At 39.8% G+C, this 26304-nt stretch overlaps 2 protein-coding genes across 2 annotated transcripts in view; both read left to right on the forward strand.

Annotated features, from left to right (window-relative positions):
• The window catches only part of LOC307170272 (NACHT, LRR and PYD domains-containing protein 3-like), a 412645-nt gene that overhangs the window by 380693 nt on the left and 5648 nt on the right, over positions 1-26304 (forward strand). The gene's annotated exons all lie outside the window — the stretch shown is intronic.
• Positions 1-26304, forward strand: part of LOC307170726 (protein NLRC3-like) — a 148618-nt gene that overhangs the window by 41138 nt on the left and 81176 nt on the right. The window lies entirely within an intron of this gene.

Genomic DNA, 26304 nt, shown 5'->3' on the forward strand with positions numbered 1-26304 from the left:
GTATATGGTAGGCCTAACCATAATGTTTTATATTTGATCGCGATCGCGTTTTAATGTATCATATTTTTGATCGCGATCGCGTTTGAATGTATCATATTTTTGATCGCGATCGCGTTTGAATGTATCATATTTTGGAAAAGCAAAACGCTCCAAACGGCTTCATGTTTTTACTATTATCTCATTTCATATCATCATAACGAATGGAAACATTTGAAGTAACATGATAATCAATATATTTTTCTCTAGCTTAGTTGTTACTGAAATCTTTTTGAAAATATATATAGGCTGCTATATTGTTATTATTTTATGCAGCACTGCGCATAGCCTATACCTACAAGGCACAACAAACCTGGTGTTCATTATATATTGTTGGAAACATTTGTGTGAGTGTGAGTGTGTGTGTGTATTCTGTGAATTTTAAAAAGCAATTTTAACAAGAAAAATCTAAAATGTATTCCCAAAATCGTGCAGGCCTTTCTCTTGATATCAGTATGGTCACTTTTTTTTTTTTTTTCAGGGCCCAGATGCCACTGAGTCCTGCTTACTTCAACATTCACAGTACATGTCTCTGTACATGAACATGGTAAAGTGAAAATCAAACACCTTAGAAAATGAAAGGTATGTACAATGTTTTTAGGAATGGCACAAAGGTCTCTTTCTTCAATAAGTGCTTTTTTGTTGTGTATCTTTGGATTATGTTGTGTTGTAAATAAATCCAAACAATTTTAAAAGCCATTCTTTTTTAAATCTCCTCATTCTTTGTGCAAGGGTGGTCAGAATGATGGGCCCTGATAAGCTCCTAATAGGGCCATTAGGGAGGTTCTTTGTCTTTCTCAGGTGTGGAAAGCTTTCATATTAATGAGATGATCCGCCCCTTCGCATATTGCTTTCTAACACAAAACACGTCGTAAATTTTTTAAATCAATATATTGTCTTCTCTGAATGAGCAGTCAGGGTGATTCTCACATAGTTTTAGAGCAAATATTCTAGGCTACGTCATACAATTTTCAAAAGTCTTGTGAAGAAATAATCAGTATGGGTTTCATGACCTTATTTCAGTGAGAATTTATTTTTGTATTTTCACAAACCACGCATAAATGTCATTATCTCAAAACTACAAACTTTTACATACATGCTGCTGATATATTATTGTAGCAGAGTTTGTGCTGAATACAGTGTAATTAGACTTTAGCCATGAAAATGTCACAAGTAACAGAAATAACCACAAATGTCAGAGCATGTCAGAACACCTCCAGGGCCCAGAAAACAGCTCAGACCCCAGAGGGTTAAAATACATCTATTATTTTCATTCAAACGGAAATGAAATAAAGTCAGTCTGGTTAGTAATAAGTGAAGCTGGTAATGCTGTTTGTGGAGTTGTTGAATCCTCCTCTGCTGAGATCTTCACAGATTTAATGTCTTCTTTTCTCTTCAGTTGATTTCATCTAAGGCTGTGTCTGAAGTCAGTTGTAGTTCTTGTGTTTCTCTTTCCTTCAGTGATTCTGCTTGTTAACAGCAGGTGTTCATAATTAATGCTCAATCATCACTTAATTATCTCATTAACTTCAACACCGCTTTAACTCTGTAGTGTGCACACATATGAACACTGAGCAGTGTTAATTTAACATGGGCGTTTTTCTGTGTACTATTACATAAATCTTACCTGTTTCATTTACATACGACTGACAAATATAAATCACATTCAGTTTATTAATACAATTACATAAATCGTATCTGTTTCATTTATGTATGACTTAAACATATGAATCACATTCAGGAGTATTGATTGGTTTATGTTAAAACTATGTAAACCAAATGCATGGGAATTTGTTATGCAATTCAAATACATAAATCTTATGTTTAGACACAAATTTTTTTTGAGTGTACTTGACTTATACTGACAGAAAAGTGTAAGTATATTTGGCCTATACTTGTTGATCGAGATATATTTAAAAGTATAATTAAGTATTCTAAGTATTCTTGGCTTGTACTTGTGTTTACTATTTTGATTGAGTAGCTTATTAAATACTTTTTTAAAAACATAATATTACACATCGTCTTATAAACTAGCCTAACATGTTCAGCTTTATATAGTAACAAACTTTCGGGTGGAAGAGCTTATAGAGCAAATAAAATAAGCATGGCAAATAAGTTTATTCAAGTTGTAACAACAATGAGAAGGAACCAACCACCGACGCATCTTCTTTTTGAATATTAATTCAAATTCTCTGCTTCTCGAAGAATGAGGGGGGGGGGGAAGACTTGTTCAGAACGTCTCATGATCCTCATCCATCTTGTCATCGGGGCCAGGCGCCAACTAGTCGGGCTGTTTAAAACTGACCCCCAGCACTAACGAAATAACTGGTCAATACTATCTTTGTTGCCGAAATTACTGATTGGTTAAGAGAAAGACAGAGACCAAGGTCTCACACAAGAGTCCTCACGAACCAGAGCCATAAATCACCCAGTCTCCAGAAAGTCTGCTTACCAAAGACTTTTATTGGTTAACTTAAGGAAGAACTGGTCAACGTTTGATAGTTTTGCAAGACGAATCGGTTTAGAGATGATTACTGCTCAGGGCCCTAACAAGAGGTCACATGACCCCTGTGGCTAACAGACCCCATCTTGGTCCCATGAGAGAGACAAACAGATTTCAGCAGGAAATACCCATGACCTCAGGGTGTTTCCAAGCCCATACACTTTACACACCAAAAGACTTTTACATATCAAAATCCATAAAACTCATTCAAGAACAATTTTCAATGGACTTATAAAAACATCATACATCATTCTATGTGTTTCTACGATATATGTGTCCATTTAATATGCGTTAATCCCATGTAAGTCATTTAATGGTTATAACTGTTAGATGTTTTGAATGAAAGTGTGTTGTGTTTCATACCAGTATGATCGTATGCTCGTGATTCAAAAGATGGTTTGAATGATGTCTGTGTAATATGTTTTGATCTTCTTTTAATTAGAAAGCATGTCTAAACTGTGGCCTCTATTCTCTCTGCTAGAACACACCCCAGATAATGCATGATTTACGATGAGGAAAACAAAGGCAGTGTCTAATTGGTCCGATCTCTTCAAGAGGGGGGACAAACTTTTAGGTTAAAACCCTTAGACCCAAAAACTTTAACTCTCTCTAAGCTCTCTCTCTCGCTGCTCTCGAAGCTCTCTCTGTGCTCTCGCTCTCTAAGTTCCGGCAGAAGCCTAACCATGTAACAAACGCGCAGACCGCGGAACCCAAATTAAGATCAGAAGAACGGGTTCAACAGCTTTATTCAAGCCATCTTACTACTCTAGTCTAAATCTTCTTTCCTTTTCTAAGTTTTACTTTATTTTCCGTTGTGAGTCTCGGTTCTAAGTTAAGTTTTGCGACAAGATTCCGACCACGTTTCTTCTGCAAAGCCAGCTTCAGACAAAGACTTTCAATTCATCCGCCAGCACAACACGTGACTGGAACGCCGCAGACCCAGGCACAAGGAGACCACAGCCGACGAACGAACCCGGGGAAACCCTCTGTTACGCAACGAAGGGAATTCCCAAAAAGGAACGCAAAGACAAGCAAGTACCTCCAGACTAAAAGCTGCACTGGTGTATTTACATAAATTTAATAACCTGTCTAAGAAACGATAGAAGGGTTAAATTAATGATTGATGGTTCGTTCCAGGTCATGTCTAAGTGCATATGGAATCGTGAGATTTCATCCTTTCACTCTTAAACCCACTCTTTCCTCACTCTCTTCCTTTCTGCAACTCGTATGAATGTGTGTGTGTGTGTGTGTGTGTGTGTGTGTGTGTGTGTGTGTTTGTGTTAGAGATTAGCTGTATGTGTTAGTATATAATCAATAAAGTATTGTTTGTATTTGAAAAGATATTGCTTGTGTATGTGCTTATCAAATTTATTGTCTTGAACTTCGATCAAAAGTTACCTATGCTTTTACCCTATTTCTTAATTTACTGTTAGGGGGTTATTCTTTCTTGGCCAGGAAGATATTATATTTCCTAGAGTTAATAATTGTTTATGCCTTCTGTTCATTGGATGAACTGATAAATGATCATATTATTGATTCTGTTACAGTAAATTTTGAAAATAATTAAATTATTAATTATTGATCATAATTAGTTATGAATAATAATTAATTATATTTATACGTGGGCGTATAAACGCTACATTATTTATGGTGGAGGATGCGGGCAGTTTAACCTAAATTGTAAGCATATACGAAGTAATTTATATTTTCATTTTCATGCGGATGAGAGATCCGAACCTCTGAGAGTCTGTGTATGACGTATGCAGCGCGCGCCGCGCGCTCTGTTTGAATGGATGCCTGCTGCTTGAGCTGTTACTCTAGCCTAGTCTGCCTCCCTTCCCGTGTTATTTTATTTTAAACTGCAGTAATATAACCCAAGATATAAAATCTCACACAATGATAAGGTAAGGATTGAGCGTGTCCCTCAATCTCTGAAATACTTTGATTATAGCTTACTGACGTCTGCGTGTTCCAGCGTCTTTCAAAGCTGTAACTTATGTGTGTTTGTATCAGTCAGAGAGCTGAATGAAATTAAAACTGCAGTAATTAAAATAATCATGTAAAGGACGGACGAGCGTGTCCCTCGTCTAACGTGAACGTTAGTCCTTATTTATCTGATCGTCACTCAGTGCGTGTTCCACTGGGACGAATATTCTCCTCACAGATTAGTCTTTATTTATCAGGTTGTCCGTGCGTGTCCCACGGCAATTCCCGTGATAAACTATAAGCTTATCTGTGTCTGTTCAATTAATTCTCGTGTAAACACTGCGTATGTCCGAGTGTAGTTGAATAGGAATTATTTAAAGTTGTATTCAAGTAAAGCTTGACGTTGAAACTCAACCAACAGTTAAAAACCCTGTTGTCTTCGTGTGCTCAGATAAAATTGCACAGAGACGATCTACAGAGATCGCTATAATTGTTCCATCTATTACAGCACAAAGCTGCCCTTTAAAGTTAATCTCACTCCTAACAAACTGAGTGAAGCCCCACGTCGTAAAAACAGCTACGAGTGGTGTCCCATTTGTACAGTTTGAAATGCGCCGTCATTTCACATAATATTATCAACTGTACGTGCATATTTCTTTGAACATTGTTGAAATGCGCCGACATTTCATGTAGCATGCATTACTGTTTACAAACTGCAATTCACTGTTTGCCCACTATCGTTTGTTTTGTCGCCATAGTTACAATCGTGACACGGAAGTCTTAACCAACGCTTCCGGGTGAACTCTGACCAACGCCACAGTGTAAACAAACTGAAACAAAACCCATTTGTGGCTAAGCTAAGCTAAAGCTAAGCTAAGTAGTTGTTTACATTGAGGCCTAACCTATGCTAAAGCCTTAAGCATTATTTACGGTTATCATTAATATTAACATCAGTGGTTAAATGCAGGGTCTGTTTGAACAACGTTAAAGTGATTTAACCATTTAACACCTTGATTGTTACACCTGTTGGTCTTTTCTTCCTTCCTATTTTACCTGTCTCATATTTTGCTTACCTGCATTTTACTTGAAAAAGAAAATACTGGTTTATGATTATTAATTGTCAAATTCTAATTTGATTTAAAAAGGGAAATACTAAATTAAAATTTAAATTCTATTTTTCTAAACAGGTAATTTCTAATGATTTCTAGATTATTTATAATAATTCTAATGTCGTAATTTTCATAATTTCTAAATTTCTCTTTTAGATTTAATCACTTCAGGTGAATAAGTTTTGAACTTTGAAAGTTAAGTAAACTTATTCAACCAACATTTCCCTATTACAAATATTGTTAGTCTCATACTTGCTCATTTATTGTTATTGCGTTGTATCCCCCGTTTCTCCTTTCTTTCTGTTACAGTTATAAACTTAACCAGTCTATTTGATTTACTCATTTACCTCTTTATTTAATTTCCCTTTTTCTTATTTTGTCCAGTACATTTTTACTTTCTTTCATCTTTATTACCTTTTTCTTTTGTTTTCTTTTACTCTAGCTTGGGAGTGAAACACCTGAGCCTCAATAGGAGACATTGGCATCTCACTACAAGTTTAAAATAAATCAGAGATAACCCTCTCTTACAAAGTTTTATTTTTGAATGTTTAGTTGTTGGCAACTATCAATTCTATACTCGTAGTTCGACAAAGGCTCCAGAGCCATTTGTGGATCCAATCTCCTTCCCTCCTTTCCTTCTTACATCCTTCCTGTTCTGTCCTGCTTTCCCATCCTTCACATTTGTAGGAAACAAACCTGGAAGAACCATCAATCGAGTCTAAAGAAAGAAAAAGATAATCTTCCCAAAGAAAACAATTATTAGGTATTTGATTTGTAATCAAACCCTCTCTTGTTCTCCATACTCTCTCTGTCTTTGTAAACACAATTTACAATTTAACATCTTGTCCAAGATCAATTAACAGAGACAAGTGTTGAGCAACCGTCGCCTTCATAGCATCCCAGCTGTAAGCGGTCCAACTGACGGTGTGTGGTGTCAATCCTGTAAAACTCGGAAAAAGGTATCAGCATTATTATTGTATTATTTTTCCTTGTAAACATAAACAATAATATTGTTTACCTTTCTGGAAACAGATTCTCACCGATAGGAAGCATTTACGAGAAAAATAATATTTCTCCCACTTAAGAATTTTCTTTCTTGTTTTAGTGAAATTGGTTTTAACCTCTCTCTCTTTTTCCCTTACTCAGTGAGTGACATAGTCCTCACAGCACGAGTTTGAACCAGCTTTTCATTGATAGAAAATATTTATAAAAAAAATATTTCTCCCATTGAAAAAAAAAAAAAACATTGCAATTGAGATTTGTTTTAACCTTTTTCTCTCTTTCCCTCACTTAGTTGAGTGACAAAGTTTCCACATCACTAACCTACCTGTCTACACTGAGACCAACACTTAGACATTACAACACTTCACTATTGTTGTACAGTCACTTAGACAACATTTAGCTGTTCAACCACATAGGCTTACACCCCACACAGATCTGTGTCAGTCTCTTCACCCCAGCGTGCCAACATGCCGTGGACGACGAACCCCACTGACGTGGACGCCTGGCTCAGAGGCATCACAGACTGCCTCACACCAAAGACAATTGAACTGTTATTATTTTTAATAATAATCATAATTCTGAGAAGACTCCTGACACATGATTCAAGCCAGAATCAGAACCACAACCACGTGGAACTAACCAAGATCATCTGTTCCCTAAGCAATGCCTTCACAGCCCAGCTGACACTAAGCGACAAGCACATCACCCACCTTCAGGAGGAGCTGACACGTGCTCAAAGCCGCATAGACAAGCTGGAAGTGAAAGTCCAGGACGACTTCAAGCGTCAGACCACTGAGTTCCTGAGAGAGCTGATGCACACTCAACACTGCACAGACCAGCTCAAAGCGAAAGCTCAAGTGCCTGACGAAGTGGAGCAAGAAACAAAGAAACAAGTTGACAAGCTCCAAGAAGCCCTTGCAGTCACTGAACGTGACAAACAAGAATTAAAGACTGTCCAGAAGCACCTGGCAAACCAACTCCAGTCTGCTGAACATCAGCTAGAGAAAGCTAAAGCTGATATTAAAGATAAGAACTCTGAAATTAATGCTCTGAAAGACCACCTGGAAAGGTGCAGTGCTGACATTGACCATCTGACCCAACAGCGAGATGACGCCAACAACGAGCTCTACGCGGTCAGAGATGAACTCCGGCATGTTTTCAAACAGAAACCAGAGCCAAGAAGGGAGAGACCTCCCTCAGCATCACCACTGCTGAGCAGAACAGAGTCCTCCATTCAAGAACTGGCATACAGAGAAAGAAGTGAATGGCCACAACCCAAAACGTCACAGGCCTTCACCACAGAACCGTTCACTGCCAACAAGCAACGAGAACTCATCCAGGCAGACTCCAAAGCTGCACAAGGGATGACCTTTAAATATCTCAACCAGCTGGTTAAGAATATCACTCAGTTCAACCCGAACTCCACGGAATGCCCGGACATCCAGTCCCACATCCGAGATATCAACTTCCACCTAGAGGTGAGACCACATGTGACTGACACAGACAGGTTCTACCTCCTCAGATCGACATCCAGTTCAGAGGTACGAAGCTTCCTAGACCGACAACCTGCTCATGTCAAGTCAAATTACCAGCTACTATGTGAGACACTGATAAAAGAATTCACAGGCCCAGAGTTGGAACACGGTGTGTTAATCGCTTTGGAAACCAAACAAGGTCGACAAGAGACTCCTCAAGCCTACTACCAGCGTTTTCGACAAGCCTTCTTTGGTGCACATAACTCACCTGAACAAGAAGAGGATGTGAACTTCAAAAACCTCTTTCTGAGAAACCTGCACCCTGGATTAAGTCATCATCTTGGTCTCGAGGCCTGCGCAGACACAATGACAATTCAGCAGCTACGTGACCTGACACACAAGGCCCACATCAAACAAAAGATGTCCTCAAAGAAAGGTTTGAAAACATCCACAGTTTCAAACTCCTTCAGCCAAGACACAAGCCTTGCACTGGAAGACAACCAGTGGCATGACAACTCCACAGTTCTTCGTAAGAAGCACAGAGAACGTGATTCCCATGCCGATGACAGATACCACACCAACCGCATGGAAAAGTCATGGGACCAGCCACGCTTCTCAGGAAACCCACCTCGGCACCACTCAGTTAAGCACAGCACTGAGTATGCCCAAGAACAAGACAGTTTAACCTCAGAAGACATGGAGCAACTAATGAGGCGACTGGAAGTGTTCCTAGAAAACAGGATGGAACGGGAGACCACCGATTCATCTGATACACCTTCATAACGAAGATGACAACCACTTGTTCTACAGCAACACAGAACAAAGTGGTCTCTCACAGTCAACCACTGAGGTACCAGAAAACACCATCCTGGCTACCCCATCACTCATAAAGAAACCACCAAACGAGCTCCAAACCCAAGAACCATGTGTGTGCTACAGCAACAACAGTAAGCACAGAAGGTCAGAAAGTCTGTCACAACCAGGAGGCATCATCAGAGGAATGCAACAACGGAGACAAAGTTTTGCACCACAGCTTCACGCAGCCATGCCAAACTGCCTCCCAATTTCTGCCAGAGAACTTCCTGCCTTACTGGTTTGACCCCAGCAGATCACAGAAGATCCCTTTTCTAAGGCAAAGAGGCAGCAAGCTCATCAAAGCTCAGCCATCAAGCAAAGGGGGGAGCAAAACAGACTGAAACAGATCTGACCATACATATATACATACATACATGCATACATACATACATGTACTACACAACACCCCTAACATACTCACTAACATACAGAAGTTAACCACCTCTGCCATGCAAAACATGCCACAAACATGTTTCCCCCACAGATAGAAACTAACTTCAGAAACTAGCTTAACAACTTAGCTACACTTACCATAGGAAACATGGTAACTACCCATCCAACAAGTACACCTGAGAACACCTCTCATTACATCATGATCCCTGACACCTTAGCTGTGCAACAGTAGTTACAAGTCATATCCGGAGGAACACTCAACTGCTTTGTTTTGTTTTACCTCTTCCTTCCTTCCTTTCCTTCTTTTATTAGGTAAAAGGCCTGTCCAACCCATAAGGGTCAAGGTCACAATAATAGGATTGACACACCACGCCTAATATTTGTAAGTCACCTTAAAACGAATGTGAGCCAGACAACTCCCTGCATCATTCGTATCACAAATTGAAAGGTAAATTGGTCCAAGCCTAGAACAATTTAGAAGAGAAGAAAACAAACAAATCAAATTTAGTCACAAAATTGATTAATCACCGTCCCAAAACAAATTAGGATAACGGTCCTAAAATTGAACCAAACTTTATTCAACGTGATTAACTATATTGAGAGAGTGAACCTGTTTATGCCTAGGTAATCTAATGCCCTGCACCAGTAAAGTGACCAGTCATGGAGGTGTTGTCTTGTTGTTTGCCGTTTGTGTTTGCTTCCTCTACCCATTTCTCCAGCGTTCACCGATGTCTTCTACTCTACACATCGTCGACCGAAGGGGGGATATGTAACAACAATGAGAAGGAACCAACCACCGACGCATCTTCTTTTTGAATATTAATTCAAATTCTCTGCTTCTCGAAGAATGAGGGGGGGGAAGACTTGTTCAGAACGTCTCATGATCCTCATCCATCTTGTCATCGGGGCCAGGCGCCAACTAGTCGGGCTGTTTAAAACTGACCCCCAGCACTAACGAAATAACTGGTCAATACTATCTTTGTTGCCGAAATTACTGATTGGTTAAGAAAAAGACAGAGACCAAGGTCTCACACAAGAGTCCTCACGAACCAGAGCCATAAATCACCCAGTCTCCAGAAAGTCTGCTTACCAAAGACTTTTATTGGTTAACTTAAGGAAGAACTGGTCAACGTTTGATAGTTTTGCAAGACGAATCGGTTTAGAGATGATTACTGCTCAGGGCCCTAACAAGAGGTCACATGACCCCTGTGGCTAACAGACCCCATCTTGGTCCCATGAGAGAGACAAACAGATTTCAGCAGGAAATACCCATGACCTCAGGGTGTTTCCAAGCCCATACACTTTACACACCAAAAGACTTTTACATATCAAAATCCATAAAACTCATTCAAGAACAATTTTCAATGGACTTATAAAAACATCATACATCATTCTCTGTGTTTCTACGATATATGTGTCCATTTAATATGCGTTAATCCCATGTAAGTCATTTAATGGTTATAACTGTTAGATGTTTTGAATGAAAGTGTGTTGTGTTTCATACCAGTATGATCGTATGCTCGTGATTCAAAAGATGGTTTGAATGATATCTGTGTAATATGTTTTGATCTTCTTTTAATTAGAAAGCATGTCTAAACTGTGGCCTCTATTCTCTCTGCTAGAACACACCCCAGATAATGCATGATTTACGATGAGGAAAACAAAGGCAGTGTCTAATTGGTCCGATCTCTTCAAGAGGGGGGACAAACTTTTAGGTTAAAACCCTTAGACCCAAAAACTTTAACTCTCTCTAAGCTCTCTCTCTCGCTGCTCTCGAAGCTCTCTCTGTGCTCTCGCTCTCTAAGTTCCGGCAGAAGCCTAACCATGTAACAAACGTGCAGACCGCGGAACCCAAATTAAGATCAGAAGAACGGGTTCAACAGCTTTATTCAAGCCATCTTACTACTCTAGTCTAAATCTTCTTTCCTTTTCTAAGTTTTACTTTATTTTCCGTTGTGAGTCTCGGTTCTAAGTTAAGTTTTGCGACAAGATTCCGACCACGTTTCTTCTGCAAAGCCAGCTTCAGACAAAGACTTTCAATTCATCCGCCAGCACAACACGTGACTGGAACGCCGCAGACCCAGGCACAAGGAGACCACAGCCGACGAACGAACCCGGGGGAAACCCTCTGTTACGCAACGAAGGGAATTCCCAAAAAGGAACGCAAAGACAAGCAAGTACCTCCAGACTAAAAGCTGCACTGGTGTATTTACATAAATTTAATAACCTGTCTAAGAAACGATAGAAGGGTTAAATTAATGATTGATGGTTCGTTCCAGGTCATGTCTAAGTGCATATGGAATCGTGAGATTTCATCCTTTCACTCTTAAACCCACTCTTTCCTCACTCTCTTCCTTTCTGCAACTCGTATGAATGTGTGTGTGTGTGTGTGTGTGTTTGTGTTAGAGATTAGCTGTATGTGTTAGTATATAATCAATAAAGTATTGTTTGTATTTGAAAAGATATTGCTTGTGTATGTGCTTATCAAATTTATTGTCTTGAACTTCGATCAAAAGTTACCTATGCTTTTACCCTATTTCTTAATTTACTGTTAGGGGGTTATTCTTTCTTGGCCAGGAAGATATTATATTTCCTAGAGTTAATAATTGTTTATGCCTTCTGTTCATTGGATGAACTGATAAATGATCATATTATTGATTCTGTTACAGTAAATTTTGAAAATAATTAAATTATTAATTATTGATCATAATTAGTTATGAATAATAATTAATTATATTTATACGTGGGCGTATAAACGCTACAAAGTGTTCTATTAGTATACTTTTCAACTAAAAAGAAGAAAGCTTACTTTCAGTCTACATTTTATATACTTCACAAAAATATACTTAATTACACTTACTTTAAGTGTACTTGACTTATACTGAGAGAAAAGTCCAAGTATATTTGGCCTATACTTGTACTCAATCTTTTGATCGAGATATACTTAAAGGGGGGGTGAAATGCTCATTTTCACTCAATCTCCTGTTAATCTTGAGTATCTATAGAGTAATATTGCATCCTTCATATCTCCAAAAAGTCTTTTGTTTTATTAAATTTTTAACAGAAAGATAGGCTGTACCGAGTCTTTCCGGAAAAAAACGAGCGGCTGGAGGCGGGCCCTGTGGGCGAAGCTTAGCTGTGCTAACGCCAAGCTAGTGACAACACACAGAGACATTTGTTCAACAAACAGTTTTACTCACCGTCCGGTTCCAACGCACGACCGCGAACATTTATCATTGTGACTGCTCGATCCTTAAGCATTAGACGATCTGCAAATCCGTGGATCTGGGAATTGAAAACAATCATCGTCGAAATGCTGGGAACAACAGTCTTACACAACTCCGTTTATGCTCTGAAAAAACAAACTCCATCCACAGGTTCCTTAACGCTGGGTTCTTTGGGAATCTGTGCAGGGTTGTCTTGCCCTGGCAACCAAAAACACACTTCTTTGGTGACATTGACTTCCCAAAAGCCGGGCAGGGCGCTTTGATGGCGAACTGCTTTCACTCTCTTGCTCTGGTCTACGAGTGCGCGCGCGGCCGCGATCTTACCGGAGAATTGCCCTTAGGACCCATATAAGGAAATTCCGCCCTATCTTACGTAAGACAGAGCCATACTCGAAAAAAACTTTCCGAAACTTGACAAACCGGAAGGAGTATTTTTGGAACAAAAATACTCCTTCAAACGTACAACTTAGTTTTTGAAACTTTTTCCATGTTTAGCATGGGAATCCAACTCTTTACCAGTGTAAAAAACTCAGTATGCATGAAATAGCATTTCACCCCCCCCCCCCCCCCCCCCCCCCTTTAAAAGTTTAATTATTCAAAGTATACTTGGCTTGTAGTTGTGTTAACTCTTTTGATTCAGTTACCTATTAAATATACTTTTTTTACATTGTTTTTCATATACAGTCTTATGAAACTTTGTTTGAAAATATTGATTAAAATATTGATATAAAACAGATATGTTTCTAATTCTGCATATCTGAATTTTAGTCCACTGGTGTACATAGGAATTTACTTTAATTCAACTTTTCCCCACCATTGACTAAATTTTCCAGCTACCCATGTTTTCACTGGTATACGTTAGGGGGCGCTATGACACATCTTCTAGTACAGAATCTCCGGATCAAAATGCAGGAGAAGAAGAATCTGAAACAAGTGATAGAAGATTGCTCACTCAAATGTAAAATAATGTGATCATCAAACATTAAACAGCTTGTAAATCAAAACTGCTTAGTGTTTCCAAATGAAATGAAGCGTAACCCATGAAGGAAAAACGACTGAAGCTTTGGGGGTGTCGGACTCGATCTACTCCATCTGTGTTTGATCATCGTTCTGAATCTGATCAAGGCGTAGTCTTTGACAAAAATGTGATTTTCTCAACTATTTTGTTTAAAATGTTGCCTTTCTTTATGAAACTTACCGACATTCAAGTGTTGATAAAAAGGATGCAAGCTAATAATTTTTTTTTTAAATTAAAGTAGACTTAAAGGTATTTTTCAAGTATAAAAAATAACATTTGAACATAGTAGTATAGGCCTACTGCAACTGCAAAAATTGTATATAAATAGTAAACTATAAGTATAATGTTAAGTTCATTTAAAGAAAACTTGTAGTATAAAACTACTAAACTAGTAGTTTACTGAGAGTACACTAAAAGAGCAAAAAAATATATATATATAAATGGTAAACTATAAGTATGATGTTAAGTTCACTTAAAGAAAACTTGTAGTATAAAACTACTAAACTAGTTTACTGAGAGTACATTAAAAGAAAGCTACTAGTTTAGTAGTTTTATACCGCAAGTATACTAGAAAGTTTTCTTTTAGTGTACTCTCAGTAAACTTGTAGTATAAAACTACTAAACTAGTAGTTTACTGAGAGTATACTTCAAAGTTGCTACAAGTATTAGTGAACTACTAGTATACCCATAAGTTCACTTGCAGTACAAATGAGAAACGTAATTATGAACTAGTTGTGCACTTAAAGTTTACTACTGTTACACTTATAGTACACTTAAACATATACTTTTATATACTTCAGGTGGGCCAATTTAGTCCCAAGCGGTATTAAAATAGTACACTTACAAGTTTACTACTAGTACATATTGACATTAGTATACTTACTACATAAAGTATACTTAAAAATATACTTGAACATTACTCAAGTATACTTCATAAAATGACCTTGAAGTATACTTTTTTTTCGTAAGGGAGGCTCAACTTTTTTGCTCCATAAAGCAAACAATACATTACTGTTATCAGATTTTTTTCCCTTCCATCCCTGAGGAGATCTGAATATTCACAGTATTTACAAATTATACAGTAATGGGACTATTAAAGCTATTCAAAACCTTCTAAATTCTGTTTCATTCAATTCATGCAAATGGAGACTTTTCCTGTCATACCATTAAACAATGAAAACATACTTACCCATTCCATGGTCAGAAGGTCAGCTTTAATCCATTCACAAAATCAACTGTGAAAAAATGTCCTCATTCTGATCAAAGTGAATTTCAGAAAACTCACTGCAAGGGATCCCGGGTTTCGGCACCATCTGTAAGGGTGGAATTCCTGCAGTGGTTCAAGCTGTAAGAACTGCCGAATGACTAAAGAAACGTTATTGGCAAGATGGTAGAAAACTGCACATTTCTTGTCTATACCACCCACTGCCACTTATACCAATGACGGAAATAAGTGCAGTTACAATAGCTTAATATTTGTGGGAGAGCGTTGCTATAGATAGTGACAATATTGTATTGCAATAGCACTTCAAAGTCAATACCAAATCAAAACTAGTTAGTACATTAGTTGCAATTGAAAAGGTTTAATGACAAATTCTGGTTATGGTTACACTTAAAATAGTTACAAAATATATGTATGAGATGAAGATAACTTATATTATTAATTGTACCCAGCATATATTAAAAATGTTACCAGAGAGAGAGAGAGAGCGAGCGAGCGAGCGAGAGAGAGAGAGAGAGAGACAGGGGCGGACTGGCCATCTGGAGCACCGGGACTTTTCCCGGTGGGCCGCTGGCCAAAGTGGGCCGGCCCACCCGGTACACATATACTAGCCTTTTTTTTTTTTTTTTTTTTTTTTTTTTTTTTAAATGACGGAAATCATTACATTTATTTTCTACGCAAATGGATGAGTGAGAGACGATCGCGCGGCCGCGGCCGACAAGTGTTTTGTGAGTGGATTGCACTCCCTCCCTGTTAATTAGTTTGGTCTACTCCATTGCGTATCTTGAAACACGCCCCCTTTCACGTCCTGGAACACACCAAGCCGACGCCGATGAACTAGCGCTGATGAAAGCCGACTGTGTTGTCGCGTCGTGGGAAAAAAAGCTGCACTTGAACACACCGAGAAAACTACAGCCGGCTGTCAGCTAGAATGCGCGTTCTGCGCCTGCGTGTAAATGAGACAACGGTCTATTTCTACAGATATATTCATATTCATCATTCAAAAAGAGAAACGGACGCTGCCGGCTGCAGATAAGTTACACAAACTGTAAACAAGCAGTGCGTGCTTACCGTTTTGAATATCAATCCTGCAAAACACTTTCTTTATTCCACTCCGCTCATGTTAATATTGAAATATTCGCCAAGGAACACTCAGGTAACATGACGTGACATTAGAACAGCCTTCTGTAGCGTTTTGACTTCTTTGCTCGCTGTTTTGCTATTATTATCGTGCACTGACTTGTTCACTAACCAGATAATTATTTTATAATAATTTATATAATTATTATAATTGTCCATGTATGACAAGAGGAAGTAAAGAAAAGGTGGAGCTGAAAGGTTACGTTACGTGTTAAAAAAAGAATTAGAGGTAGATGCTGTGAAATGCTTCAAATTAACATATTATAGGCTTATATTAATAATGTTGCGTTTCTTAATGTTCTTCTGTTTGTTTCCCTTTGTTTTACAAATATGACCTAATATATGTTGTTACTTAAAATTAATGTTTAAATAGCATTTATTGTTGTATTGTGTTATATTTTTATTAGGGCTGGGGAAAGATGAATCGCGATTAATCGCATCCAAAATAAAAGTTTGTGTCTACGTGATATATGTGTGTGTACTGTGTATAATTATTTTGTATTGGCTATATAAATACACACTTGCATGTATATATTTAAGAAATATTTATTTATATATAAAATATTTTAAATTATAATATAAATTATATATAAATATATACAGTATATACATGCAAATATTTCTTAAATATATACATGCATATTTGTGTGTATTTATATATACAAAATAATTATACACAGTACACACGCATATATCACGTAGACACAAACTTTTATTTTGGATGCGATTAATCTTTTCCCAGCCCTAATTTTTATGCTATAAGTGGTGTTAAAAAATATTCTGCACATCATTGTGCCAATGTGTTATGATGTGGGATATGGTGGGCTGCTGTGGGCCAGAAAGTCCAGGGCCACTTTTTGGTCCCAGTCCGCCCCTGGAGAGAGAGATAGATAGATAGATAGAGAGACAAAGAAAAGAGGAGCCCCCAAGAAAGGGACCCAGAGAAGAAGATAGCCAGAGCATCAAAGAGACAGAGCAACAGTTACAATCCTCTTTTATCCTTTCCTTGACCATGTGACTAAAACCCAACTGTGAGACATTCAAACTGACCAATCAGACAACCACACTTCCCCCACTGTACTAAAGGTGTGACAATTCATCGACCCCCCAAAGTACAAAAATGTTGGCCTACAGGCAAGGCCTAGATCACTATCAGCCCCATCTGTGCCTTTAGGAACTCCAAATGGTCATTGTGGTAGAAAGAGAGGGTAGAAAAACAGTCAAGCAAATATCTTTGTTCATTTAAAATATCTTGGAAATATCTTTGTTCATTTAAAATATCTTGGGTTATTTTCAATCCTACAAAACAAACACCGAAGCAAACATGTTGACGCTCTCTTATATGCTTGTGCTAACTGAAAGCTTATGTGTTCTCCCCCTGTGGCTCAGTGGCGGAATCTTAGGCTTTTGCACGATTGACCCGTGTTCGAATCTCGGGTCTGCCGGCAGATAAAATTATGCCGTCAATGCTTTCGCTCTGTCAGTTCCCTTAAAAAGGCGACTGCAGATGTGTATTTTGCAGCCAACGAGCGCGTTGTACAACCCGCTCGCCTGCACCCAAACATTGTTTCTATGGCAAACTGCGCCGTTCGCAAGGAATGTCAGAAACGGATGGTCACTGGGCTAGTTTCTTTATGTACAAGAAAGCTACCCCGCCCTCACGCCTCATTCGCGTGCGTCGCTGGCGAAAGGAGAAAAGAGAGTGCTTTTAGTCCCGCCGAGGCCGGACCAACCTCCATTTCTCACAAATTTCTCATTCCCCTCTGAAGTTCAGGCGACTGGAATGTCAATATTGCAGTAAACGAGCCTGTTGTAATACATGCACGCCTGCAAACAAACGCCGTCACAAGACATGTTGACGCTCTCTTATATACTCGCGCTAACTGAAAGCTTTTGTGTTCCCTCTTGTGGCTCAGTGGCGGAATCTTAGGCTTTTGCACGAGAGACCTGTGTTCAAATCCTGGGTCTGCCGGCAGATAAAATTATGCCGTCAATGCTTTCATTCTGTCTCACGGTTTCTGTAAAAACGAAACCAACGCACATACAGTCTGCCCAAACAGACAGTGTTTTCAGTGTTATGAATGTGCCCGCTGTCCCGTGCCCACATTCACTCACAGACATGACAAGCCCTACGGGGTTCGCCCTGCTCGCTCTCTCTCAGCGAACCGCTATAGGAGAGCTGAGCACGGGCAGGCTGCCCGCTGTGATCAGCGCGCCCCCCGCCTCACACGCTGCAAGCATGGCATTTATGTTACAGCATACCGATGTTCTCCGTTCACCACTATGTCGCGGCCAGAGCCCAGATATCATTCTACCCCTAGCTATTCATGCGAATGCATGGGTAAAGCTTCCCGGGGTATCAGAGTGGGTGCTGAACATTATAAAAAGAGGCTATTCGCTACAGACCCCACGACGTTACGCGGCGAAAACCGAAACTACAGTGGAAAAGGAAGTTGCACACCTACTTCGAGCCGAAATAGCGAAACTATTGAGCAAAGGGGCCATAGAACCCTTATCACAAGCTCAGAGCGAAGGGGGCATATACAGCAGATAATTTTCTGGTACCGAAAAAAGACGGGGGTCTCAGACCCATTTTAGATCTAAGACAGCTGAACAAAGCACTTCTGAAACGATGGTTCAGAATGCTTACAACCAGGAAAATCCTCTCGCAAATTCGCCAAGGGGACTGGTTTATGTCAATAGATCTGAAGGACGCGTATTTCCAAATACAAATAGCGTCACGTCACAGGCGATTTTTGAGATTCGCCTTCGAGGGCCAGGCATATCAATACACAGTCCTGCCGTTTGGCCTGTCCCTAGCACCCCGTACATTCACGATGTGCATGGACGCAGCGCTCGCACCCCTGAAACTTCGGGGCATGCGAGTTCTGAATTACTTGGACGATTGGTTGGTTCTAGCTCGATCACACTCAGAGCTCATAGAACACAGGACCATATTACTCGATCATCTCGAGAATCTAGGTCTCAAAGTCAATTGGGCGAAGAGTTCGCTGTCTCCCAGTCAGAAAATATATTTTCTGGGCACAGAACCGGACTCGCTGTGGACCTCCGGTCTCTTACGCCTCAAGGTCGATCAGAAATGCATCTCAGCTCTGAAACCTTGGAAAGCGACCGACTGGTACCGGTCAGGTGAAAACCTGGGGACTTCCTCGAGTGTGAAGGTGATGTCTACGGACGCCTCCACCTCGGGATGGGGAGCGCTGCTCGAGGGCAGACCGTTCTTCGGCCAGTGGTCAGAACGGGAAAAGCTTCTACACATAAACTGCCTGGAAATGATGGCAGTCGACAATGCGCTGAGGCGTTTTTGTCCCCAAATAAAAGGACACCACATCTTGGTCCGTTCAGACAACATGTCGGTGGTGGCCTATATAAATCGCCAAGGAGGTATCAGGTCCCGAACCCTTTACAGGCTGACGGAACGCCTCCTGATCTGGGCTCAGCACAATCTGCGCTCGCTGAGAGCAGCGCACGTGCCAGGTCACCTGAATGTAGGACCAGACAGACTGTTCAGGAACAATGTTCCGGCAGGAGAATGGTCTCTACACCCGCAGACAGTCCAGCTGCTGTAGAAGACATTCGGCAGAACGAAGGTAGACCTATTTGCGAGTTTTTCTCCAAGAGCAGGGATGCGCTGGCCCTAGTCTGGCCCCGCTGACCGCTCTATGCTTTTCCCCCCGTCACGCTCCTACCTCAGGTATTAGAGCGAATCAGGGAAAACGGATGCTCAGTGCTACTTGTGGCTCCGTTCTGGACGAACCAAGCCTGGTTCCCAGTTCTGATGCAGCTGACGAGCACTGCCCCATGGCTGATACCAGTGAGGAGGGACCTTCTCTCTCAGGCCAAGGGCTCGATCTGGCATCCTCGCCCAGAGCTTTGGTCCCTACATGCGTGGGCCATCAACGGGTACCGCTAACCTCCCAGTGGGAGTGTTAAACACGATCACGCAGGCTAGAGCCCCGTCTACTAGACGGCTCTATTCCTCGAAATGGTCTGTGTTCTCTAGCTGGTGCACAGCTCGTGACATATCACCCTCAGACTGTGGGGTGACGGAGGTTCTTTCCTTTCTGCAAGAGTTACTGGATAAGGGCAGAACCCCATCCACGCTCAAAGTTTACGTGGCGGCTATAGCAGCGTTCGCTAAACCGACGCTTGGCCAGTCACTCGGAAGGAACGATCTGGTCATTCGCTTCCTTAGAGGAGCTAAGAGGCTGAACCCTCCCAGACCTCCCTCAGTTCCCATTTGGGACCTTTCTATGGTTTTGGAAGCCATGAAAGGTGCCCCATTCGAGCCAATTCAGTCAATAGATCTCAAACGGTGTTTCTTCTGGCTCTCGCTTCAGTAAAGCGCATAGGGGACCTGCAAGCGCTCTCAGTGAGCGCGACATGTATGGAGTTTGGACCTAATGACTCGAAAGTCATACTCAAACCAAGGCACGGGTACGTTTCTAAATCCCTCAACACACCGTTTAGGGCACAGGTGATTTCCCTGTCGGCCCTGGCGGTCTCTGAAGAGGAAGGAGACGCGGGCTTCCTTTGCCCGGTCAGGGCATTAAGAGCTTATGTGTCTTTTGACAGACGGAGCAGCTCTTTGTTTTGTTCAGCGGACGTACTAAGGGACTAACTGCGTCAAAACAGAGTCTATCCAGGTGGATAGTTGATGCTATAGCGCTGGCTTATACATCTAAGGGCCTGCAGTGCCCGTTAGGTGTCAGAGCGCACTCCACAAGAGGCATGGCCTCGTCATGGGCTTGGTTTAGTGGGATTGCCTTACAAGATATCTGTATGGTGGCAGGGTGGGCCTCCCCGTCTACATTTATAAGGTTCTACAACCAAGAGGTTCCCGCTTTGCAGGCTAAGCTGCTCTCGGTCTAATAAATCAGTATTGCCTGCCCGATGCTATCGGCTCAGGATGCTGAATCTGCTAGAGCGTCGCTCGCTGATCGACTATATACTTCTGTAGGCAGTGTGTAAGTCCCTTAAAGCTGCAGTCGGCAAGTCTGGCAGATTGAGTGGACTTAGCCAAAATTTTGAATGTTTACAACTCTCATGCCCCTCCCCCACTACCAACGAGCACCCGCCCATCGTCAGTGCGTGTGTACCTGATTTTCTGTGAACGCGCCCGTCTCTTCAGCATCGATCAACACCATGGACTCGGAGGTAGGCTGCCCTGGCTAATCTATCCATAGATAGCAATAACCGAGGAATTGGAAGCTTGTTAGTAGATTTTCTCTCCGCCATCACACTTCGTACAATCTTCAGGCGAACTTCAGGCGTGTCGTGTGCATGTGATATTGTAACGTGCGCGTCTGCGCGAGGGAGAAGGAATCTGACGCGTGTGCACGACCTGTGATTGACAGTCAGATCTCACACCCCCCTGCGCTGATTGGACCCGATGAGACGGGAGCGGTGGATTTTTGCAAAACAAATAACATGCTCCAGGTGGAGTTAGAAGCTCGGGTTTTTTTTTTTAAACCACCTTATTTATGTTGTTCTGTCGGATTATAGTGTCAATTTCACTGAATTTGATCAAAAAAATGTTGCAGACGGCAGCTTTAATATTTATCAGTTCAGGCCGAGTTCGCCCTGGCTGTGTGGAACACTTGATATATCTGCTCTTGATAGAGCACTATATTCTACGGGAATGATGCTATTCTAGCCCCTCTTCCCGGACTCTCTGTGAGTCCCTGATGATTATGCACTGTATGAGCCTTGGGCACCTGCCCTTGGGACTTTAGTGTTGGATCTCAGCACTCACAGCGTTTTACACTGTGTTCCCCTAGCGTAAGCTATTACGCAGTACGAGAGACCTCTTGTAAGAGAACGTACTCGGTTACTAACGTAACCTCGGTTCTCTTTAGAAGAGGGTGTAAGAACTGATTTTCCTGCTAAAACAAAACGCACCCTGCAATAAAGCCATAAAATGCACCCTGGACAGCAGATAGCAAAGACAGAGCACAGAACCTTGTCCTGCCCAAACTTATCTCCTTGTCCCCTTGTTTGACTTCAACCCCCCACCCCCAACCCTCCAACCCTCCAACCCTCCCCTCCAACCCTCCCCTTCACCAACCCTCCCCTTCACCCTCCCCTTCACCCTCACCCACCCTCAGAACAGAAAAAAGAGAAACACAAGAACTACAACTGACTTCCAGTCATTACACATTGTTGCACTTATTACCAGTTTGACTTTATTTCTGTCATACATTGACAAAAGTTCTTGAGATTCAACAGAAGTTTAGACGGTAATATTTTATGGAATTTTTCTTTTCAAGTTACCATTTTGGTGGTCAGTGTTTGCTTTAGTTGGGCTCTTGACCCTTTTCATTTGATAATATTAGTTTTTTTCTGGTTGCTACAACTCTGTGTTTATAAAGCACATTTGTTACTGCAAGAGAAAACATGACCTGCTCACAATATGTTTTGATGATAATGACATTATCATCATGTAGTGTCCTATTCACTGATGCCATTCAGAGTCTAAATCTTTGACTATATACTTAATGTCTTGTTTTAGTATTGGTGATTGTAGCTCTGAGATTCTACAGTTTGAGATCCAACAGCAATATGAAAAATTTTGAAAATACTTTGAGCAAAGAAGTTATTGTGTTTAAACGCACAGACATCAAGAATCAGCATATGAATCTCAACAATGGTGACAATAAACAAACTAGTGACAAACAGATCAACTCTGAACATCACAAAACAAGCTATTAAAGTCAGAACAAAACAATAGCAAAATAAAAGCCAACAGAAAAAACAATGAAAATTACAGGACAATTCAGCTGCATAATTTATTCATGCTGCAATGCATGATGTCAGCCAGGGATGCGTTCTGATTGGTGGCTCCCATCATGCACTGCAACATTAAGCATTTGTTTGATTGTCACCATTGTTGAGATTCATATGTAGATTCTTGATGTCAGTGTGTGATTTTAAATCTTTCAAATCTTTAAAACATTGCTGGAAGTAACTACTGCAGTGAAAAATTAATAAAACAATTAGATAATCAGTTTATAATGCTGGGTGCCATCATTGAATCAGGTCACTAGTAATTTCATCATCGAAATATAACCAGGGCTGCATGCGCATTTCCAAAAGCATCTTAAGCCTAACTTAATCGCAGACCAACTGCAATAAATGGTTTATACGACCAAATTAGGCTTGCGATATTTTCAGGAAACACAACCAAAGTCACAGTTTCTCTTCCCACAACACATATGCTCTATATGCACAGAGTTGGAGCAGCCAGAAAAATACTAATGTTAAAAAGGAAAGTGTCAAGAGCCCAACTAAAGCAAACACTGACCACCATAATGGTGACATGAAACGAAACATTCCATAAAACATTACCATCTAAACTTCTGTTAAATCTAAATAAGACCGTGTGTAGAAGTATGACAGAAATAAAGTCAAACTGGTAAAATAATAAGTGCTATAATGGCTCGAAGTCAGTAGTTCTTGTGTTTCTCTTTTTTCTGTTCTTGTTTCACTTTCCTTCAGTGAGTCTGCTTGTTATCATCAGGTGTCACCACTAATGGCCAATCATCACTTAATTAATCACTTAATTATCTCATTAACTTCAACACTGCTTCAGTGTTAACTTAATTATTGCATTAACTTCAACACTGCTTCAGTGTTAATTTTTAACACTGTAGTGTGGACACATATAAACACTGAGGAGTGTTAATTTAACACTGGGGATTTTGCTGTGTACCTGTAATATCTTCAATGATGCAATGGCTAATGAGAAACTGGCTGAAGACATTGATGAAATTAAGAGGGCTCTGGGCTTCATGTCACAGGAAATAACTCAAGTGGCAACCGAACAAAGAGGCCTAAAGGAATTGCTGGAGGAAATTAAACAACTGAAAAAAGAGGCACAAGAAAAGGACAAGAAAATTGAACAACTGGAAAGAAGAATTGATGACTTGGAGCAGTATTCAAGGAAGGATGACCTATTGATATCAGGGCTTGAAATAAAACGCTCTTTTGCACAGGCAGCAGCCCGTGGTGGGGGAGAGAAAAATCTGTTAAATCCTGCTTCAAGTCCTGAATTACCAACGCTTGAACAACAGGTAATCAAGTTCTTTGACAGCAATGGCATTACAATAAATAGTGAGAACATTGTTGCTTGCCATACTTTGCCCCAGAGAGACCGCAAGAAGTCAAATATTCTGATTTGCTTTGCTAATAGGAAGCACAAAATGGAGGTGCTTAGGAATGGCAGGAAATTAAAGGGTACAGGTGTTTATGTGAATGAGCACCTAACTAAGAGAAATGCTACAATAGCAAGAGAAGCAAGGATTTTGAGGAAAGAAAAGAAGATTCAAGACACCTGGACAAGAAACTGCAGAGTTCTGATCAAGCTTAACGGACATCCAGAAGAAGCTAAAGTGATCACTGTTAAGGATTTAACAGAGCTGGACCAATATAAATGACTGAATATTGCCATGGATCACCCAGATTGAAAGAAAGGGAATGCCATGAAAGACAACAAATTGGATGTATGACACAACCAGATGGACCTACCTCAACTACAAACACTGTAAGAACAGATTATGGTTATTCTGATTATGAAAATCTGCAATTTAAAACGTTTGATTATACAGAGTATAAACCACAAGATATGCAAAATGATCTCGATCCAGATAACCATTTTTATACAAAAATACTGAACAAGTTGTGAATACTTTACTGAAGACCATTTTGAGGCCCAAATGACTCTAAGAGATTCATTGTCCATTATACATTTCAACTGTAGGAGTCTTAATTCAAATTTTCCTAAGATCTTAGACTGTCTGGAACAAACAAAAAATAAATTCTCTGCAGTAGCAATTTCAGAGACATGGCTTGGCTGTGAAGAGCAATCTTGCTTGTTCAAAATAGAAGGATACAATGCATTCTACAAAAGTAGAAATTGTCAAAAAGGCGGGGGAGTCGCATTGTATATTGATCAGAATTTGAGAAGTAAACTAGTCAGTAGTAAGTGTTTAATTCTGGACAACATTATGGAATGTGTGGAAATTGAGATTGAAAAATCAAAAAATGCCATAATAAGCTGTGTGTATCGAAAACCAGGGTCTTGTATTGAAAAGTTTCAGGAAATAATGATTGATTTGTATGAGGATATAAGTAGTAAAATGGTCTTTGTCTGTGGGGATTTTAATATTGATCTGCTCAATCCTCAAAAACAAAACACTGTTACAGAATTTATTCATTCTATGTACAGTTTATGCTTGTATCCATCCATAACAAGACCAACTCGAATAACAAAATCCAGTGCAACCCTGATTGACAACATATTCACTAATGTTCTAGAAAGTGAAATAATAAGTGGAGTTTTAATTACTGATATATCTGACCATCTACCAGTTTTTACAGTAATAAAAAGAGTGTTTAAATCAGTAAAAGAAAACAAAAAAATCATAGTAAAAAGGTTAAAATCTCAAGAGGCTATTTCTAGATTTAAGAATGAACTAATGGAACAAAGTTGGGATAATGTTTATGTAGACGATGTAAATACTGCATATGATACATTTATCAAAATCTTTATTACTTTGTATGAAAAACACTGCCCTCTAGTTAATAAAGTTATGAACCATAGATTTACAGGAAAGCCCTGGTTTACGAGGGGAATTCAAAAAGCATGTAAGAGGAAGAATAAACTGTACAAAGACTTCTTGCGAAAGAAGACAAAAGAGGCAGAATGTACATACAAACAATATAAGAACAGATTAATTAGTATTATAAGATTAAGTAAAATTAATTATTATGGTGCTCTTTTGGAGAAGAATAAAAGTAATATAAAAAATAGTGCTTTAAACAAACTAATCAAAAAGGGAAATCAAAATGCTGACATTCCAACTGAATTTCTAATAAATGATAGAACTTTGATCAATCAATCTGATGAAATTGCAAATCAGTTTAATCAACATTTCATTAATATTGGCCCTAAATTGGCTAAAGAAATAGTCAACATTAATCAAGTGGATGTTTTGAGTAAAATACCAACCACTGATAAAACTATATTTATTCAAGCCACTGATGAAAATTTAAGAAGATGTCAGCTGACTGGAATGGACTAGATATGTCAGTATTAAAAGATATTATTGAATGTGTTGTAAAACCAATCACTTACATTTTTAATCTTTCTTTACAATCGGGGGTATTTCCAGAAGGAATGAAGATTGCGAAAGTGATTCCTATTCATAAGGCTGGTGATAAACAGAAATTCACTAATTATAGACCTATTTCCATTCTGTCACAGTTTTCAAGATCCTGGAGAAGATATTCCATAAAAGATTATTCAGTTATGTAGATAAGCAAACTATTCTTTGTGAACAGCAGTATGGTTTTAGACCTGATATGACCACTACCTTA

Source organism: Squalius cephalus (assembly GCF_949319135.1).
Source record: "Squalius cephalus genome assembly, chromosome: 1".
In the NCBI taxonomy this organism is placed as follows: domain Eukaryota; kingdom Metazoa; phylum Chordata; class Actinopteri; order Cypriniformes; family Leuciscidae; genus Squalius; species Squalius cephalus.